The 12,056-nt window shown below is 42.4% G+C and overlaps 1 pseudogene; it reads left to right on the top strand.

Moving 5' to 3' along the window:
• Window positions 1-265: 265 nt before the first annotated feature.
• Window positions 266-12,056, top strand: part of LOC111960845 (dynamin-1-like) — a 78,997-nt pseudogene continuing 67,206 nt past the window's right edge.

The raw sequence follows: 12,056 nt of genomic DNA, 5'->3' as shown, positions 1-12,056 counted from the left end.
TTGTAGTTAATAGGCGTGTGTCGCCCTCTTTCACTTAGGAGGCTGAAGTACAGATGACGTCGTTTAACCAATTCAGCACCATGGACAGATCAACACTGCCTTCCAAACCAAAGCCTACCAAACATAATCAACATTGGCATAACACAATATAATATAGCTAGTATAAGTGTGTCAACATAGCCTATTTAGAAATAGCAGCATTTTTTTTTTTACATAGCCTGTATTTTCACATTTCGTACAGCATAGCCTAGTACAAGAGAGAGTACACGAAGCCTATGGGTGCAATTCTGTTGAGCTAGATCTCCGTGGTGCATGCGCGTCAGTGCAGGGATGTCAGCGTATTCTGAGAAGAGATCATCCCTCCGTGCTGCGTGGTAGAGAGCTGAACATAGCTGTATAAGAGAGTGAGGAGAGGAGAAGCGTTCTGTGTAGAGGGAACACCCGGGAATCGTAATCAATGAGGGTGCAAGCAAAATTAAAATAGAAGCCGTATTCCAAACGTTGAAACACCTTTCACCGAAGGGTGATAAGGGCCAAGGACCGAGAGAAACGTTTTCCCTCATTTTATTATATTCTGTAAAGGAGCGACCGATTCCCTTGCAATCATGGGGAACCGGGGGATGGAAGACCTTATTCCTCTGGTGAATAAAATGCAAGATGCTTTTTCGGCCATCGGTCAAAATTCTCAGTTGGACCTGCCTCAAATTGCTGTGGTTGGCGGGCAGAGTGCAGGGAAAAGCTCGGTGTTGGAGAACTTCGTTGGGAAGTAAGTGTTTTTGTGTTTTTGGAGTCTCCTAGGCTGCAATAGTTCTTGCACACCTACCCATCCCCATCCTCCCGTTCCATTGACTTGCCTCCAGCCATGAGATTCATTGGATAACTTTAAAATGATATAGAATGTTTTAAATAAAGATGATTTGCTGCAATTGTTGTCTTAGAATCACCAGTCCCTCTTCGAGAGTAGCCATGAGGGAATCTAAACATATTATTTGGTTACATAAAACCTTCCCTGTAGTCCACAGGCTAATTGCTGCAGTATGCACTGGTAGAATACCAAACCAAAATGCACGTTTTGATTTTCTTGTTGGTGCTCCCTATTATAAAATCATTGTATATATTTATAAACAATATTAATTGCAATAATTCTTGGCGAATTCTTTATTTCCTATATGGTACTGTTTTCAATGTTTGTCATAGTGCAAATCTACATTACATATAAAATAATCCCTCACTATTTTGCGTTTCCTTTGATATTACAAATAGCCTATTGTATATTGGAGGTTACCAGTTCTTACAGACATCATAAATGTACCGGTTTAATGGGGGTCGAATTTCCCTCCATTCTCAGTTCTTCCACCTTGCCCTCAGGGCGCATAGCACGTTGGAGGCCACGGCCCCATATGTAGGGCCTTGTAAACACACAATTCCAACAAGAAAGCTTCATGTGTGGTTGTTTTTCAGACAGGTTTTAAATGTTGTCGTTCATTAACCAAACACTCAGACCACAAAAAATATATATTATGTGTATCTGATACACACCTAGTGTGAGATATGAATAGACTACATAACATGTTTTTTGTGGCCAGTTAATTATGTCCTAGTCCCTGTCATAGACCCTCTCACGGAGTTGATGATGGATAAACCGCATATCTCCAGGGACACAACCCCGCTATACTCTGCAGTATGACCTTGCGAAAATACATAGAGAGGGGAGAGAGAGTCGCTCTGAGCCCTTCGTCTTCAGCTCCCCATCCATCTGTTAGTGCTTAGCTAGGCTGCTGCACCCGCTCAGCACCAGGCAATGATACAGATGAAGGATCTTAATTTGATCACTATTTTGTTGCTGAGAATTTTCCTGCACATAGGAAATGCAAACCTGTAGTGTATTCAAGGTTTAAAAAGGCTTCTAAAGTTAGTCATTTCCACTTTAAAATGTCAGACTACATTTTCCCTAACGAAAAATGTGTCAACACCTACAAAAAATCCCCATGAATTATAATCCACATAATATATTTCATGTTGCTGCAGGATTATTATCTCCTACCAAGGCAGGGACATAATACAGCAACTACCCTGAGATTTATTATATGGATTGGGGCATCACGTCCCTTGGCCATTTCCTTGGTCATTCCAGGTCATATCACAACCAAATGTACATTATCTCATTTGGAGATACATTAAAGGTATACTGCAAGATTCTGGAAACCATTTTTATGTCTCTGCGTGCAGCACAAAGGAAGTTAGCATACGCTAGCATACCTATAGACATCCAGTCATTGCGCTAGCGGTAGTAAGAATTGGCTCGCAAAATTACCTTTAACTTCTACATGCAGTCGCAGAGACATAAAATGGTATCCATGAGTTCCTCGGACTCAGGGTAAGTAGAAAAATGGCTTAATTGCCAGAATCTCGCAGTATCCCTTTAAACATATCATTGCACACTGCAATACATGAAGAATGAAATGAATTTCTGTGCAATTTAATCTGCATCCACCACCAATATGGGATGTGAACGCAAACTTTGCCACATGGTGCAAAGCTAATCTCATTCAGTGATGTTGATTGTTGCTTGGCACCTTTGATTGCTTGATACCCATTACAGATAAACAGTACATTAATAGCTTTCCATTGTTTGTTAACACAGTGCAATGTGAAATATGGGTCAGTCGGAATAATAACCGAGAAAATGGTCTTGTCAGCATCTTAGATGTTGTCGTGATTGAGGTCCACTCCACTGTTAACAGCCCTGTTTAGGCTCCCTTTGCACCAGTCATCAGTATGGTGGGAATTATGGGCAAACCACCCTGACCATCTAATCATTATCTTAAATGTTCTTACTCACTTCCTTCAATAATAGCGCTATAGATAGTCACGTTAACTATGATCATTACATACAGCAATAGTAATGGCATCTTTTTGTAGGTGCCAACGGAGGCGCCGCCATGACTCGTTGACCAAAGCCTATGGGGAAATTAATGTTTTTTTGAAAAAACGCTGAAAATAAGGTCTGTGGTAAACACAGGCTTAGGAGATCTTATATGCTTTGTTCTGTGAGATAATCTCCATCAGCTAACATCACTTTTTGTGAATTTTGAAGCATTTATGTAATCAAAACAAGTCCAAAGTTAACGATGTGCTAACATGTAAAAAATAAAACTACACCTCAGGTCGCAAGCCTTTTCTAGCTACCAGGCTTAGCTTACCTTATCAGACGGACTCAAAGTCTCCTCTGGAAAACATTGTTTGGGAACCAATAAAACTAGCACTATTCCGGCTGAAGGGATATGGTTGCAGACTGGAGGAAAACAATCATTGTGTTTTCGTTCAAGCTGGTAAGCAGAAAGCTAAGCAGAAAGTTGCCAGTCTAGTGTAGCGTAGACTAGTTTTCATGGTCGGCATAGTGACATGAGACATTTTGCGATTTATGTTGTAGTTACATTTCTCTGGCAAACCATGAAATTTGTAGCTGAAATTGTTGGCATTAAGTAGGAGTAGGGGATAATGTAATGTCAGTCTGCTCTTCCTGACCAGCTGCACTGACGTCACCTGGGTCTTCTTGATCACAGGCTACTGCCACACCCCCTCCCTGCTGTTTTCTATTGTGTAGTTATTCCCTCCGCAAGGCAAACCAACAACCGAAATGTCAGTATAGAGACAAAGTGGAGTCGCAATTCAACGGCTCAGACACAAGACGTATGTGGCAGGGTCTACAGACAATCACGGACTACAAAATTAAAACCAGCCACATCGCGGACACCGATTTCTTGCTTTCAGACAAACTAAACACCTTCTTTCCCCGCTTTGAGGATAATACTGTACAGTTCCACGAGGTGGCCCGCTACCAAGGACTGTGGGCTCTCCTTCTCCGTGGCCAACGTGAGTAAGACATTTAAACATGTTAACTCTTGCAAGGCTGCCGGCGCAGACGGCATCCCTAGCCGCGTCCTCAGAGCATGTGCAGACTAGCTGGCTGGTGTGTTTATGGACATATTCAATCTCTCCCGATCCCAGTCTGCTGTCCCCACATGCTTTAAAATGGCCACCATTGTTCCTGTACCCAAGAAGGCAAAGATAACTGAACTAAATGACTATCGCCCATTGGCACTCACTTCTGTCATCATGAAGTGCTTTGAGAGACTAGTCAAGGATCATATCAGCTCCACCTTACCTGTCACAATAGACCCACTTCAATTTTCTTACCGCCCCAATAGGTCCAAAGATGATGCAATCGCCATAACACTGCACACTGCCCTATAACATCTGGACAAGAGGAATACCTATGTAAGAATGCTGGTCATTGACTATAGCTCAGTATTCAACACCATAGTACTCTCAAGCTCATCATTAAGCTAGAGGCCCTGGGTCTCAACCCCGACCTGTGAAATTGTGTCCTGGACTTCCTGACGGGCCGCCCCCAGGTGGTGAAGGTAGGAAACAACATCTCTAATTCGCTGATCTTCAACACTGGGGACCCACAAGGGTGCATGCTCAGCCCCCTCCTGTACTCCCTGTTCACCCATGACTGCATGGTCATGCAATCCTCCAAATCAATCATCAAGTTTGCAGATGACACAACAGTAGTAGGCTTGATTACCAACAATGACGAGACAGCCTACAGGGAGGAGGTGAAGGCCCTCGGAGTGTGGTGTCAGCAAAACAACCTCTCACTCAACGTCAACAAAACAAAGGAGATAATCGTGGACTTCAGGAAACAGCAGAGGGAGCACCCCCCATCCACATCGACGGGACAGCAGTGGAGAAGGTGGAACGTTTCAAGTTCCTTGGTGTACACATCACGGACAAACTGAAATGGTCTACCCACACAGACAGTGTGGTGAAGAAGGCACAACAGTGCCTCTTCAACCTCAGAAGGTTGAAGAAATTTGGCTTGTCACCTAAAACCCTCACAAACTTTTACAGATGCACAATTGAGAGCATCCTGTCGGGCTGCATCACCGCCTGATACAGCAACTGTACCGCCCACAACCACAAGGATCTCCAGAGGGTGGTGCGGTCTGCACAACGCATCACTGGGGGCAAACTACCTGCTCTTCAGGACACCAAAAGCACCCGATGTCACAAGAAGGCCAAAAAGATAATGAAGGACAACAAGCACCCGAGCCACTCCCTGTTCACCCTGTTACCATCCAGAAGGCAAGGTCAGTACAGGTGCATCAAAACTGGGACCGAAAGACTGAAAAACAGCTTCTATCTCAAGGCCATCAGACTGTTAAACAGCCATCACTAACACAGAGAGGCTGCTGCCTACATACAGACTTGAAATCATTGGACACTTTAATAAATGGATCACTAGTCACTTTAATAATACTACTTTAATAATGTTTACATATCTTGCATTTCTCATATATATATGTACAGTGTGGCAAAAAAGTATTTAGTCAGCCACCAATTGTGCAAGTTCTCCCACTTAAAAAGATGAGAGAGGCCTGTAATTTTCATCATAGGTACACTTCAACTATGACAGACAAAATTAGATTTTTTTTCTTCAGAAAATCACATTGTAGGATTTTTAATGAATTTATTTGCAAATTATGGTGGAAAATAAGTATTTGGTCACCTACAAACAAGCAAGATTTCTGGCCCTCACAGACCTGTAATTCTTTTTAAGAGGCTCCTCTGTCCTCCACTCGTTACCTGTATTAATGGCACCTGTTTGAATTTGTTATCAGTATAAAAGCACTGTCCACAACTCAAACAGTCACACTCAAACTCCACTATGGCCAGACAAGAGCTGTCAAAGGACACCAGAAACAAAATTGTAGACTGCACCAGGCTGGGAAGACTGAATCTGCAATAGGTAAGCAGCTTGTTTTTGAGAAATCACTGTGGGAGCAATTATTAGGAAAATGGAAGAACATACAAGACCACTGATATCTCCTCGATTCTGGGGTCCACGCAAGATCTACCGTGGGGTCAAAATGATCACAAGAACGGTGAGCAAAAATCCCGAAACCACACGGGGGGACCTAGTGAATGACTGCAGAGAGCTGGGACCCAAAGTAACAAAGCCTACCATCAGTAACACACCTACACCGCCAGGGACTCAAATCCTGCAGTGCCAGACGTTCCCTGCTTAGCCAGTACATGTCAGGCCGTCTGAAGTTTGCTAGAGAGCATTTGGATGATCCAGAAGAAGATTGGAGAATGTCATATGGTCAGATGAAACAAATATAATTTTTGGTAAAACTCAACTCGTCGTGTTTGGAGGACAAAGAATGCTGAGTTGCATCCAAAGAACACCATACTACTGTGAAGCATGGGGTGGAACATCATGCTTTGGGGCTGTTTTTCTGCAAAGGGACCAGGACAACTGATCCGTGTAAGGACAGAATGATGGGCCATGTTAGTGAGATTTTGAGTGAAAACCTCCTTCCATCAGCAAGGGATTGAAAGATGAAACGTGGTGGGTCTTTAAGCATGACAATGATCAAACACACGCCGGGCAAGAAGGAGTGGCTTCGTAAGAAGCATTTCAAGGTCTGGAGTGGCTAGCCAGTCTCCAGATCTAAACCATAGAAAATCTTTGGAGGGAGTTGAAAGTCCTGTTGCCAGCAACAGCCCCAAAACATCACTGCTCTAGGAGGAGATCTGCATGGAGGAATGGGCCAAAATACAGCAACAGTGGTGTGAAAACCTTGTGAAGACTTAGAAACGTTACCTCTGTATTGCCAACAAAGGGTATATAACAAAGTTTGAGATAAACTTTGTTATGACCAATCCTAATATTTATTTATTTGGCAATAAATTCATTAAAAATTCATAAAAAATTCATAAAAAATCCTACAATGTGATTTTCTGGATTTTTTTCTTCTAATTTTGTCTGTCATAGTTGAAGTGTACCTATGATGAAAATTACAGGCCTCTCTCATCTTTTTAAGTGGGAGAACTTGCACAATTGGTGGCTGACTAAATACTTTTTTGCCCCACTGTATATACTGTATTTTATACCATCTATTGCATCTGGCCTATGCCGCTCTGTCATTGCTCATCCATATATTTATGTATATATTCTTATTCCTTTACTTAGAGTTGTGTGTATTGGGTGGTTGTTGTGGAATTGTTAGATTACTTGTTAGATATTGCTGCACTGTCGGAACTAGAAGCACAAGCATTTCACTACACTCACAATAACATCTGCTAACCATGTGTATGTGACCATTCAATTTGATTTGATTAGATTTTTGACACAGTCTCTCTCACTGTCAATCCTACTCTCACTGAAACAATCATTTAATGCTCTCTCTACTGGGGCCTTGCTGTAATCTGTTGGCCTTTGGATTTTTAATAGAAACTATCAGCGTGTAGCAGGGACAGGGCTCATTTTGTAGATGCAGACAGAGACACTCTCTGTCTGTCTGGATGTGTGGACATACAGAGTACCCTTCTGTTGGCACTGGGGTTTCCTGATAACTTGGAGAACATCAGACAATGTTGTGTCAGTCCATTCACTCCCCTGACCCCGTGGTGTCATCATTGGCATTACAGGGATCTGTTGAAACACTGAGAGATTAGAGGAGTGAGAGAGAGATTAAGGCCACAGGGTATTATGAAAGTAACATCTCTGTCATGAGAGGTACATAATGCTGTCACAATAATTACATGATATAGGATGGAAATAGTGATGACAGCTTGTAACACTGACTTTATATAGCCATGACAACAATCATAGATTTTTGCTGATCTCAATTATGAGTTTCATCTTGCATTCAGATATACTGTAGAGGCACATTTGACCATTTCCCATTTAGATTTTGTCATTCCTCAATGTATGTCCTTGATATGCTGACTTGCAGGAGATGTAAAATGACTATTCATCAAACAGTCATAGCACTAGTTCAATTCTCTGTACACCATAGTGGAATATTCAGTATACATTTCTCACAAATCAATACAAGAGAAAAATAAACAATATCTTTGTAATAATAGCACATAGCAGGTCTGGTTATGAGTTAACTCATAATGACTGTAGTCCTCATCATTATCCCCCGAGCACAGCCTCCCAGCAGTGATATTTCTGGTGGGTGTGACAGCCTTTGGTTTGGTGAGATGCTCTGTGAATTACAAGTACACATAACACAAAGTCACTTATATGAAAGGCAAATGGCACTATTAGGATTTGGATATTTGTCCTTGTCCTGTCCTTAGCCCCAGACCCCTGTGCTGCCGTAAGGGAACAGCATCGCAGTAGAGACGTGACACACTATAATGCAATACAGTTTGTGTCAGACACAAAATGGCCTCCCAGTGTATTTCCTGGAAGCTGCCGGACCTCATATCCGTCAATCATGTCCTTCTGGGCTCTGATTGGCATGCCGAGCCTTGGTTTTTCACAGCCATTGGCTGATTTCAGGGGAGAAGATGACAGGTGTCCGTAAATCAATGCGCACTTCCTCCTTTCTCTCGCTCTCGCTCTCTCCCTCTCCATCTCCTCCTATGTGTTTAATTAGCACAGAACCACCAGCATCACAGAGCAGGGCCCTGCACTAGCTCCCAGACTCTGACACAGAAGTCAAACAGCTGGGGGACATGTGGCCCATACTTTGGTAGAAGTCTCAGTTAAATCTCTGATCCATGGCAAGGTTTCCTTTTCTAGTCTTAATAATTAGGACCAGGAAATCTGGATATATCTGATCACAGACCAGTTTATAGAGGAGTACCACCACCACCACTATAACTGGATTCCTATATGATTTTATCCATTGGTGGTAATACTCTAGGTATAAGGTGCATTCGGAAAGTTTTCAGAGCCCTACACTTTTTCCACATTGTGTTACGTTACAGCCTTATTCTAAAATTGATTTAAAAAAATGTTTTACTCATCAATCTACACGCAATACCCCATAACCTGAAAACAGGTTTTTATTAAAAATAAAAAACAGAAATACCTTTATATAAGTATTCAGACCCTTTGCTATGAGACTCGAAATTGAGCTCAGGTGCATCCTGTTTCCATTGATCATCCTTGATATGTTTCTACAACTTGATTGGAGTCCACCTGTGGTAAATTCAATTGATTAGACATGATTTGGAAAGGCACACACCTGTCTATATAAGGTCCCACAGTTGACAGTGTATGTCAGAGCAAAAACCAAGCCATGAGGTCGAAGGAATTGTCCTTAGACCTCCGAGACACGATCGTGTCGAGGTACAGATCTGGGGAAGTGTACCAACAAATTTTTTCAGCATTGAAGGTCCCCAAGAACACAGTGGTCTCCATCATTCTTAAATGGAAGAAGTTTGGACTCTTCGTAGATATGGCCGTCCGGCCAAACTGGGCAATTGGGGGAGAAGGACCTTGGTCAGGGAGGTGACCAAGAACCCAATGGTCACTCTGACAGAGCTCCAGAGTTCCTCTTTTGAGATGGGAGAACCTTCCAGAAGGACAACCATCTCTGCAGCACTCCACCAAATCAGGCCTTTATGGTAGAGTGGCCAGACACAAGCCACTCAACAAAAAGGCATGACAGCCCGCTTGGAGTTTGCCAAAAGGCACCTAAAGGACAGACCATGGGAAACAAGATTCTCTGGTCTGATGAAACCAAGATTGAACTCTTTGGCCTGAATGCCAAGCATCACGTCTGGAGGAAAACTGGCACCATCCCTACGGTGAAGTATGGTGGTGGCAGCACCATGCTGTGGGGATGTTTTTCAGTGGCAGAGACTGGGAGACTAGTCAGGATCGAGGAAAAGATGAACGGAGCAAAGTACAGAGAGATCCCATATGAAAACCTGCTCCAGAGTACTCAGAACCTCAGACTGGGGCGAAGGTTCACCTTCCATCAGGACAATGACCCTAAGCACACAGCCAAGACAACGCAGGAGTGGCTTCTGGACAAGTCTCTGAATGTCCTTGAGTGGCCCAGCCAGAGCCCGGACTTGAACCTGATTGAACATCTCTTGAGAGACGCTCCCCATCCAACCTGACAAAGCTTGAGATCATCTGCAGAGAAGAATAGGATTAACCAAGCTTGCCAAGCTTGTAGCGTTATACTCGAGGCTGTAATCACTGCCAAAAGTGCTTCAAGAATGTACTGAGTAAAGGGTCTAAATACTTATGTAAATGTGATATTTCAGTGTTTTATTTTTACAAAATCTGCAAAAAATGTCTGAAAACCTGTTTTTGCTTTGTAATTATGGGGTATTGTGTGTAGATTGATGAGGAGAAAATTTTTATTTAATCCATTTTAGAATAAGGCTGTAACGTAACAAAATGTGGAAAAAGTCAAGGGGTCTGAATACTTTCCAAATGCATGGTATAAAGAATACTATTGAAATCAGATGATTGTAAGATGACAAACTGTGCATATCCCGTGTTCAATCGAACAAAATAAAACTCACATATTACTGTTTGATGGCATCAAGGCAGGCTTCAAATCAAGTGAATACTTTCTAATACAGGGGAAGCTGCTGTCAGAACTAAACCCCAAAGAGATGCGTTTGGGCAGAATCAATAAAGTATGATTAGGAGGTGCAAGGCTGGAGAACAGTGATTGTTCCACATAGTGAACCGACAACAATATCCATAAAACTTAATTATGGAGAATGTAGGAGGCAGGCTGCATTGTGGCCACCAGACAAACAAACAAAGGAATCATCACTCATCAGGAAGCTCGTAGTGGAGACGTCACACATACTGTTATCCTATCACGGTGGCCCCTGAGAGGACCTAATGTGCCTAAGGGACAGGTGGGAACAGACACCAGTTATAAACATCATGGTGCGATTCCTCCGACAGTTGATACCTCAATGATTAGTTACATTTTTCCCTAATATCTCACATGCCCCTCTCACATGCTGCTTTCAGGACCTAGGAGAGCTCTTCAGAGGAATGACACACAACAGCAAACCCACAATAGCAACTCAATCAGGGAGTACTGCTGTAGACAGACTATCACTGTGATCTCTGGCCCACTTTGTCACCTGGGCGATTCAAGACCCTGCAACAATACTAAGACTTTAAAGGTACTGTACGTTTAGATCAGCATGAATGTGCAAGTGAGCTCTAGCTTTTGTCTATTATAGTCACTTAGATAATATTGCTCTAGATATATGAGCCTCATCGTCAAATATCCAAATAAATTATGAATTGATGTGAATATCTTTTACTCAGATCTCAGATTTCTCCAATTTCTACTGATGCAGCTGTTCTAGGTCAAAGAAGTGCTTACTGCATAGTAGGTTGCACTGTTCTCTGGAGAACCCCGTTTAAGAACCCACCTTTACTAGAGTGCTGGTGCTTGCAGCATTTAGCACATCAGACTAGAATACTTACCTAGGATAGTCTCTTTTGCAGCATAGGATTCCTCTCATTTACTGATGAGGCAAAAAAAAAAAAACTATACTGGTTCAATCCAAGAGACTATTATTGCAGGGTGGAACGATATGAAATAATATGAAGAATGCAAAATGCTAGGGATTATCTGTATCCCAACAAAAGAAGAACAGTATGGCCTGGAGTATGGTCCCTAGCGAGTATGCTCCCTCTTTTTCTAATGCTAATTGTAGTTTGTGAGAGTGGAGAGATACTGTAGTGTAAAAATATATCCCTTTACTGACTGACTGACACGCATAGATGAGGGGCTACACACTAGCTAGTGCTGCTGGGAAGTATAGTCTAATTTGGTGATTTATTGATGATCAGCATTGTTTTATGTTATCCCATTGAGAGATTTATCACTGTATTTTCACTTAATTTATCGTCTCATTTATGTCTGCCTATTATTGTTGATGAAGGGTGGGCCTAGTTTTACAGTTGATGAAGGATGGGCCTAGTTTTACAGTTGATGAAGGGTGGGCCTAGTTCTACAGTTGATGAAGGGTGGGCCTAGTTTTACAGTTGATGAAGTGTCAAGCTTAGGCATCTGCTAGATTTAGTGTAGAGACATACCAAGAGATGTTACTCAATTACACTTTTAACCTTCCATTCAATTTATCCTCGCCAAGTTTGCTATGTTTGCTTCTGTTAGCCACGTAAATTTACAAGCGAAACGGTCGTGGGCTTCATCAAACATGTAATACAGGCCAGCCACCCTAGT

The sequence above is a fragment of the Salvelinus sp. IW2-2015 genome, linkage group LG4q.1:29 (assembly GCF_002910315.2).
Source record: "Salvelinus sp. IW2-2015 linkage group LG4q.1:29, ASM291031v2, whole genome shotgun sequence".
NCBI classification, from domain to species: Eukaryota; Metazoa; Chordata; class Actinopteri; order Salmoniformes; family Salmonidae; genus Salvelinus; species Salvelinus sp. IW2-2015.
Note: the sequence above shows the minus strand (reverse complement) of the source record. Positions and strands in the feature narration are given on the sequence as shown.